This window comes from Coenobita brevimanus, chromosome 8 (assembly GCF_032717465.1).
Source record: "Coenobita brevimanus isolate Jiangsu-jjx chromosome 8, ASM3271746v2, whole genome shotgun sequence".
NCBI lineage: Eukaryota > Metazoa > Arthropoda > Malacostraca > Decapoda > Coenobitidae > Coenobita > Coenobita brevimanus.
Window position 1 is genome coordinate 29,395,755 of NC_136961.1, and position 10,876 is coordinate 29,406,630.

The following is a 10,876-nucleotide window of genomic DNA, read 5'->3' on the forward strand; positions in this document are numbered from 1 at the left end:
ACAACATGAAAGTATTGCACAAAACTGTAAAGAACACCTGTGTAAAACTGTTCCAAGATAATAAACAATAACGATTTTCAGCAAAGTTTCTAAAATGATCTTAAAAAGCTGAAAAGGTGTTATTAATATTTATATGTGTACGACTGTCGGAATACACTAAAGAACCCGTTCCCTAAGGCCCAGCAGTTCTATTACTTACTATGCCCCTCAATATGTCACCACTTCGTTGCTAACACTCACATTCCACACTGGATATATGCCAGGACCCTCTCTTGCAGGACATGTACTGTGTTAGCGGGTTGCTTCAGCATGTTGACAGGCCTGGTTGTAGATCAATAAAGTCTGTTTAAACAATTTTCAAAACTTTAAATTGTTCCCTGACCCAACCAGGCCTCGAAACCAAGTCCACTGGGACAATAAATCACCACTCTATCGACTTGGCCAGTATATCCACTTATCCCACTGTTTATTGGTTTCTCTCACTGACCTGTAGCACTACGAAATGGTGAAGCAAAACACCAGTGAACATGGCTGCAAATGTCTATCAATTAGTTTTTGTTTTCTTTGTTTTTTTAAGGTGGGGTTGTCCAACATCTAGGAATATTGTAACCTCCCAATAAACAACATATCTTCATATGGGCACAGCTCTCCCGATCCCTTATCAAGTGTTTGGTGTATCAGGGACATTATGAGACGGTTCCTGTTAGTATTAAGGCGGATTACAATAGATGAGAGAGAGTGAGAGGAAGTGAGAGACTGAATGATGAGAGTGAGACAGAAATAGTGACAGTGCTTGAGATCAGCCTGCATCCTGTCTAGCCTAACCTACGACCCCCAGCCTGTGCGTCAGGTGTAAATGCAGATGTACGGACGACGCATATATATATATATACAGTATACATATTTATGTATCCATGGGCAGGATTCATAGCCACCTGGCACATCCCTGGGGCAGACAGGGAAGCGTTTTATAGATATAAGAGGTACCGTCTTGGACGACATGGACCATGGGACCCTATATAGATATCCAGGGCTCCACCGAATTTACTGAATATGCTGGCACAAGAATTACATCTCACCAGATACTGTGTGGCAGGGTGGTGAGATTATTTGGTATGATCCTACATCGACCCATGAATTGTATTGGAAATGAAGATTCGGGCATTTTTGTTTGATCATCATCTACTAAAGGTACACATGCTTTGCCTCCTGTGTTTTCGAACAGTGTGCCACCAAAAGCAAGTAGGCACTGTCTCATCAAAATAAACTGACATACATGAAAATCTACAGGTAAAATGCAAGAAGCCTTATAGAATATAACAAACTTGATTCTTAAAGTGGGAAGTAGAAGACATTAGTTAAGATATTAGAGGTCAGAGTGAGGGCTGCAGAAAAGAAGAAAATGTAATTCAGATTGGAGACAGAAATTACCTATTTCACTAGTACATCAGACAGAGTATCATGGATTATAATATAACCTGCCCCGTCCCGATCAGTTTTCCACCACTGACCCCCCCCCCCCCCAATCCTGATTTTTTTTTTTTTTTTTTTTTTTTTTTTTTTTAGGCTCAAACCTCCACTTTTGGTGAGAAACATCGAAAATTCATAGAGATATTGCTCACCTGAGGTTTAAAATACCAGATACAGGGAACAGTACTCCTTACCTTACTGTGTTTTCTATGAGGCAGGATCCAGAGAAAACGAGTTCTATGGGAGGGGTAACTATTCCACACCATTCATAAACTATTTATTTATTTATGTATTTGATACGAATTTATATGTAGTACAAGAGTATATTGTTTTTCACACAGTAATACAATATATGGATACATCACCAGTTGTCACCGTGACAAAACGTTGTGACGTATCCATATATCCATACATCAACTGGACGCTTCGGTTTAATTATGCAAATGATACACCCTGGTAGCAATACAATATATGGTATGCACCCACTTCTCAAAGCACAGATGAAGGAAATACAGACATTCTGCGATGATGTCTCCCTGATTATGGATGAAGAAAATACCAGATATACTACACTCACGTAAGATTTCAATGCAAAAGTTCACCAATCGAAAAATGGCGAACCATTTATGCAAAAAATGCGAGTTGTTGAGAACAATGACAGAGGTGAAATGGTGGTAGGCTAAGTTCTGTTCACATGTATACATTCTTCCACAAGACAGCAGGGACAAACTGGCCCAGAAGCCCAAATGGAGAAACAAAGAACGAAATCGACTTCATTTTAGCAGATAAAAAAGTCATGGTCACTACTGTCGAAGTTATTAACAAAGTAAATATATGACGTGGCTGTAGGATGGCGGGTTGCACAGCCAGATTAAGTTTCAGAAGCGAAAGAAAAAAGCTGATTAAAAATAAAAAGGTATGCTCACTAAAAGCAAGCAAAAATAAACATGTCTTTTAGTTTGAAATATCGATCAGATTTCATGCTCTAATTTATGCTGAGTGTGACACTGAAGAGTGATGGACTAACATACGTGTTAAGGAAATCAGCTGAGGTAGTAGGGCATGTTAAGATAACAAAAGCCAGAAAGTATTAAAAACGTCCCTCAAGCTCATGACAAGGAGAAAGGGGATAAATGTGAAAACAAAGATGAAACAGAAAAAAGCAGAATTAAGCTTATCAGCAAGAGACAGAGAAGAAAAGCAAGATCAAAGAATCATCAAAAGAGAGAGAGAAAAAAAGATTCAAACATGTGTAAGACAAAATGGCACTGTGAAAACAAGTGGTGCCAGGCACAACAGACCTCACCTTACGGCAGTTATTCTATTGCTGTTAAATACTGACTCGTTTCTACCATTTAGTATCAGTGCACAATTAAAGTCTAAGGTAATGGTCTAATGATTGGTTACGCCGTCTGAAAATCCGTGATCTTCCATTTGTCATTTCAGGGTCACTCAAGGTCAAAGGTCATGCTGCCATAAGAAAGCCCATAAGAGACTTCCTATATCTTGGTAATGATAAATATCTATCTTCAACGAGTTCTGAGTTATAGCCCCCAGAATGTGTGACCTCGAGTTTGACTTTTCAAGGTCACTTATCGTGAAAGGTCAAAGTACCCCTCAAAAACCCATATGGGATTTCCTACACGTTGATAATAGTAAATATATATCTCTCTATCTCCAACTAGTTTCGAGTTATAGCCCGTCGAATAACTGTGACCTTGAGTTTCACCTTTCAAGGTCATTCAGGGCCAAGGTCTTGGTGCAAAATGAAAGCCCATATTACGAGTTCCTATATGTTCTTAATAATAAATATATCTTCATCCGTTTTCAAGTTACAGTCCTCTGAAATCCGTGACTTTGATTTGCCCTATCAGGGTCACTTGATTGCCTCCAAAATTTAATCATTTTGTTTTGGGACCAGTGCCCACATATCCTGAAAGTTTCATGTAATTTCATTCAGCTATTTTTCCATAATGTTACTATCAAACAATGAAATAAACAAAGAAACTCGACTGAAAACAATACCTCGAAGACTCTGTCTGGGCAAGATAAATTATAGCACTGAAAGACAAAATTGGTGAAGGCATTAAGTGCAGTGAGAAAATGGTGAAGAAACTTGAAGAACTTTACAAAGAACTGGATGCTTCAAAGACAGAAGTACTATCTTTCACGTGGCATAAGTAAAACACCAGAGGTAACACCTGATGCAGTAAATTTTTCATTTAAAAGTATGGAAAGAGGATAGGCCCTAAGAGATGATGGAATAGAAGCAGATTTACTGTTGAATGCAGTAGTTCAAAACCGGCTTGCTTTCATGTACCCAGTGTTTAGAGAAGATAGTTCACAAAACATGGTTTAATACAATAGATATTTTGCTTTGCAAGAAAGGCAACTCAAAAAAACTTTGTAACTATTCACTTTCGTGTTATTTGTAGTTGTTTACAAACTCAAACTCTTCACTAAAGCCCTCATGAACAGAAAACCAACAAAGAAGAAAACCAACCTTTGAATAGGCAGGATTCCATAGCCGGTATATGACAAGTGATCACTTACAATGAATCAGTTAATTGAGAAAACTGCAGAATATAAGCCATTGTTTTGTTGGATAGTAATAGGTTTTAAACCCACTGGAACACATGGCAATTGTAAATTCGTTGCAGGAATAGGTAGAACACGAAACAATATAAAACTGTATGAAAACTAATAAGGAGATGGAACTGATACCGTAAGGTTCCATAAAGACTCGGAAAAAATCAAGATTGAGAAAGACAAGCATCACGAAGATACAATTTCACCACTCTTATTGGTAGCATGCCTTAAAGGATTTTAGGAAAGCTGGAATGGGAGAACAAATGAGTACATATAGATGGAGAATGCTTAATCGATGAAAGTATGCAGATGACTCTGCCATTTTCTCAGAAACAGCAGAGACATTGCAAGAAATGTTAAACTGCCTAAAAAAGAACAAGTCTCAAAGTAGGGATAAAGATGAACCATAGTAAAACTATAGTAATAAAACACAGAGCGTCATCAAAGTAAATGAAAAAATTCTTACAGAAGTTGAGATCAATTACTTGGGGCAAATGTTAAAACTAACAAAAAACGATGATGGCAAAATAAAAAGATGCATTACAATTGGATGTAAAGCTTTTGGGTAACAAAGAGACATCATGCAAAGTAGTTTGTCAGTACCATATGTATGAAACGGAAAGTACCGTAAATAATGAATGTATAATTCCAGCTATGACGTACGGTTGTGAGACCTGGGAACTGACACAAACAAAAGAAAACGAACTAATATGTTCTCGAAGAGGTATGGAAAGGTCAGTGATGGGGATAGATCTGAGAAATAGGATGAGATCCCACTTGAGTGAGCGCGCAGATTAAAGTCAAAGACATTATAAAAGTTATAAGAGAACGGAAATAGAGGTGGAACATTCAAGTGGCAAGAATAAAGAATAACTGATGGAACAAGAGGATGGCTGACTGGACTCAAAAAGAATCCAAACTTGCAGAAAAAGGCCAGAGAGAAGATGGTGAGATAAGACCGAGAATTTTGTTGGCAAAACCTGGCACATATTGGCTCGGTCAAGGATTTCGTGGAGAAGCCCGGAGTAGGCCTTTGTTCATCAGTGCACTTACAATGGCTGGTTATTTATATGTATATATATATATATATATATATATATATATATATATATATATATATATCTATCAATAGATATATATATAGAGAGAGAGAAAGAAAGAGAGAGAGAGAGAGAGAGATATATATATATATATCTATATATATATATATTATACATATATATATATATAAATATATATGTATGTATGTGTGTGTGTGTGTGTGTGTGTGTGTGTGTATGGACAGATAGATAGATAGATAGAGAGGCAGATGGAGCGATAGACACACGAATTAATCCCACTGGCATCCATGACGCCCTGTCTCATGCCATGTGGAAGCTCTTCTCCCAACTTACACTCCTCTTTTTTATATACCTCCCCACTCCATCCCTCTATCACATTCTCGGTTTCCTCCGCCCCAGCCTCACTCACATATTATATTGTCCTAGTTAGTCTCTCACCCCGTCCTCTCCATGTGGCCAGACAACCTCAACCTATTTCTCGAAATATTTTCTGTCACATCGACATCCACACTAATACTCTCCTTTACTGTTATAATTGTAAGTCTGTCTTTCCATTTCCCTCCTTCTCCCAGCCATTCGCCAGCCTCTTACACTTGAGTTACATTCATTATCTTTGTTTAACAATCCCATTGATATATATATATATATATATATATATATATATATATATATATATATATATATATATATATATATATATATAAAGTCACCCGTAGGCAGAAGGACAAGGAAAGAATGAAGGAAAGAACAGAAAAGGATGGAAGGATGGAAGAGAGGAAAGGGCAGACACCCGACAGCAGCACTACATCGAGTGAGTGGATGTTGAGCGCCCCCACCTACCATATATATATATATATATATATATATATATATATATATATATATATACACACACACACATATATATATATATATATATATATATATATATATATATATATATATATATATATATATATATATATATATACATATATATATATATATATATATATATATATATATATATATATATATATATATATATATATATATATATATACTACATATATATATATATATATATATATATATATATATATATATATATATATATATATATATATATATATATATATATATATATACAGTATCTATGAAAGGTATATAAAGTTTAAGTTATAAAGTTTTGACTGTTGAATGATGTGTGTGTGGAATGTGTCTTTAATTTTTTTGTTCATAATAAAAATTTAAATGCCCCTGTTTGTCCCTTTAAATGTAATAGCTCTTTAAATGCTCTTTTCCTGCAGGTTTGTAACGTAAATACTAAGTCTCATTTCAAGCACTTGCTCTAGGCCTAGATCAACATTTCACCTGCAGATTAATGTGTGACCAAGTTAAGTTTACACCAAGTTTGATGAGGTTCTATTATGTCCTTTATCGTTAATGAGTTTATTTATTCTGTGGGGTTATACTGAACATAAACGGAGCAATCCAGCAATGTTCCTGGATTTTGCTTGTCGGTAGCCTTGAATGATTTTATTTCGTTTCAGATGGTCAGGACTCACAAGAGGAATACTGCCCAGAAGACATATTCTGATGAGGACCTCAAAAGGGCAACTGAAGCTGTTATGTCAGGAGAGATGACATTCTGACAGGCGTCTCAGGCTTATCATATTCCTGTTGGAACACTTGCAGCCAGGAAGGCAAACACAGGGGAACCTCTTAGTAAACCAGGCCATCCCACAGCTCTCTTGCCAATGGACGAACCTGCACTGGCAGAAAACTTGGCAACCCTAGGTGATTACGGCCTTGCGTTTGACATGGACGTCTTGCGGTATTTTGTGATGGACTACCTCGATAAGATGTCACGCCTAGTTGCTCCATTCAACAAAATCCTCCCTGGACGCGACGGGGTACGGAACGTTATGGGACGCCATGGTGACATCCTCATGAAGCGACACTGTCACAGTATTACCTGGAAGCGTGCTGTTGTCACAAAGGAAGAGATTGAAGCTTACTTTGAAAACCTTCGGAAGTCATTGGATGGAGTGCCACCTAGAAACACTGTCAATTACGACGAGACAAATTTACAGGACGACCCTAAAACCAAAAACAATTTTTTCGGAAAGGAATTAAGCATGCTGAAAGGGTGATGGATTCAAGCAAAGTAAATTACTCTATCATGTTTGCTCGCAGTGCTGCAGGGGACATGCTTCCACCTTATGTGGTGTATAAAGCAGAAAAAATTATGAACACGTGGACCACAGGTGGGCCAACCAATGCCCACTACAACTGTACGGCTGTAGGGTGGTTTGATTCTCAGGTGTTTCATAAGTGAGTCCGTACAGTGGCTATTGGTTACTTCAGGAGGCTGCCTGCAGAAGAACCCAAGAGGCTTATAGGAGACAATTTAGCAGCACACGGCTCATTATCTCTAGTTAATCTCTGTGACCAGTACAACATTAAGATGATCTTCCTCCTACCCAATTGCATTCACATCCTTCAACCTTTAGATGTTGCAGTCTATTCTCCCTTGAAGACTGAGTGGAGGAAAACTCTAGAAAAGTGGAGGCGTGCCAGTGGGCTGAATGTGGGACCATTACAAAAGTGGTTCCTTCCAAACCTCCTGCTACAATTAGTAAACGTGATGATCCCGAAGTGATCTGATCTTATGAAAGCTGGATTCAAAGCCTGCGGAATCTACCCCCAAAATCCTCAAAAAGTCCTTCAAAAATACAAGACCAGAGAGGAGACTCAGGCTGAAGATCAATCTTCAAGTCAACTGGTTAGGCCCAAACTCATTGAGTGGCTGCAAGAGTGGCGTAAAAGCACAACAAGGCCCATAAACCGCGTGGAAAGTGAATCAACATCACTCCCGGCAAGACTGTGACACCTGAGGACTTACAGGAGTTAGTACCGAGCACACCTGGGGCAGAACCTGTGACAAAAAAATGCAAATGGGCACATTCTTCAAAACCACACGACTCGGATGACGACTGATCCAGACGTTCCAGCAGCCATGTGCAACGAACACTCTTTATCTGAGGTTGAACATGATGTTGCTGAGCAAACTGTACCAGTAGTACCTAAGGATGATCTCCACACAGGCGATTATATTCTGGTCAAGTTTGAGCTCGAGAAGAACAGTGTACTAGTCATTATGTTGGTATTACACTCGATAAACTGCAGACTGAGGAGCCAGGAGATGACCCAACTTGGATGGTGAGCTACTTTCGGAGAACAGAACTACCCAGAAAAGTCGCCGGTAGAAACCTAATGAGATTCAAGAAACCTAACACAGCAGATATCTTCCTCACAACCCTGAACATGGTGGTTAAGAAATTAAAGGTTGCTGAAGCACTCACATCGTCAGTTGCATTTGACAGTGACAATTTCAGTGTTATCGTCGTTCGTTAGTGTGCTCCCCCACTACATATTTGGTGAGATTTGGGCATGATTTGTGTTAGCTTTCAAAAGCTTTAATGCATTTTTTTTTAAGTATGTTCGTATTAGCCCAAAGGGAGGTTGAAAAAAAAAAGTCCATTTATTTGAGTGTCACCATCCCATTTATAGGTATTTTTGGATATACAATGTCTCATTTTTTTCAGGAAGGCTGTGTCTATGTTATATCCAAAAATAAGTTTCATATCTTTCTTACTGAGTGTTTAATTCAAAGAACACCTACAAATTACGTTGATTTCTGTTCAGCATAGCCCTGGCACGAAATATATATATATATACACTGTATATGGCTAGTGAGGGAGTGATCGCCCTCTACCTACACAGATCAAAAGCCCTCGGGAGCAGGGGGGTGGTTGCTTTCTCAGGCAGAGGAACTCCTTGAGAGTGAAATGGCTGGGAAGCATGCCGGCACGTGAGTGGCTACAGCATAGCTGGGTCTTTCGGGTGTGGGCAATCAGGCAAGTTAGCTGCCTACTGCGACTGCAACACAATGGCGAGGTGTTCAGGAAGTTAGCCAAAGAAACCTTGATGGACTCTGAAAGAACAATAATGGCCCCCAGTCCCGTGCAGCCCTTAAATGGGCAGGGGGTGCTAAGAATCTCACGGTTGCCTCAATTACAATCTAATTCCTTTGTCAATGCAAAAAATACAATTAAAATTGGTAACTGGAATGTGAGAACGCTAAATCATGACGGTAAAATCGATGAGTTAGTGAAGGTTTTTCAAAATTACGGACTTGATATTTGTGCTCTGACAGAAACTAGATTAACTGGAGTCGATAAGTTGGATTTGGAGGATGGTATACGTTTATTGATATCTGGTCGACAGGACGGAATGCATTATCAGGGAGTAGGATTGTTGCTGGGTTGTAAGGCAAATAAGGCTTTATGTGAGTGGGATCCTATAGATAAGCGATTGTTATACGCACGGTTTAAATCAAATCATGGCAACATCAGTCTGTTTGTGTGTTATGCACCTACTAATGATGCACTCGATGAAAGGAAAGACACATTTTATGAAAAGTTGCAAGAAGGAGTAGGAAGGGTACCTAGACATGATGTTTTGATCTGCGTTGGAGACTTTAATGCAGTAATGGGCTGTTCAAATGAGGGATTTGAGGCATGTATGGGTAAGATGGGAGTTGGTAGTAGGATGAGTGAAAACGGAGTGAGGTTTGGAAGCTTCTGTCTAGCAAATGACTTAGTCATCGGGGGCACACTCTTTCAGCATTGCAATATACACAAGACAACTTGGGTGTCGCCGTGTGGAAAATATAAAAATCAGATTGATCACATCGCTATCAGTAGGAGGCATAGAAGTTCTCTGCTAGATGTTCATGTTAAACGGGGAGCAGATATTGGTAGTGACCATCAACTCAGCACTGCAAAAATAAGGTTTAAACTTAAAAATCAGAAGAAGGAAAAATCTGGTGTTGGTAGATACGATATTGTTAAGCTTAGAAGGGAAGGAGAAGAAAAGGAGGAATTCAAATTAGAATGCAGAAATAGGTTTTTGGTGTTGGAAACTTTGGAAGAGGGGGAGAGAAGTGTAGATGAGATGTGGGAGGATGTGAACAAAGTTTTGCATGAGACTGCTGAATGTACGATTGGAAGGAGACATAGATTCAGGAGAAAGAAATGGATATCGGAGGAAACGTGGGATATGATAAAAAAGAGAGTTGAGGCTAAATTGAGGAGTGAGATGCAATGCGTTGATGAACGAGAGATTGAATTAGCAAGAGCTGCGTACTGGAGTTTGAATTCAGAAGTAAGAAGGTTAGCTAGGAAAGATAAAAGAAGATGTGTGGATGAAAAAGTTGCAGAGACTGAAATCTTAATAAACAAAAATGATGGACAGAGTCAAAGAATAGCATATGAATCGATTAGAGAACTGAGTGGTAATGCAGGTAAACGCAAGGAAATACCAGTTAGAGACAGGGAAGGAAATTTATTGACCAAAGATGGAGATATTAAAAATAGATGGAAAGAGCATTTTGAGACAGTTCTTAATAGACCAATACCACCAGAAGAGGATATACCGTCTGCTCAGGAAGATTTAAATATAGAAACAGGAGAGTTGAGGCTTGCAGAAGTGGAGAAAGCATTAAAACAGTTAAAGAATAATAAGGCACCAGGGGAGGATGGTTTATTTCCGGAAATGTTTAAAGTGGAGGGGGATAGATTAATTATGATCTTGACCAAGCTATTCAATAAGATAGGGGTGACGGGGTTACTACCGTCAGTTTGGAAGAATGGTGTAATTGTTAAAGTTCCGAAGAAGGGAGACCTGAGTGAATGTGGTAATTGGAGGGG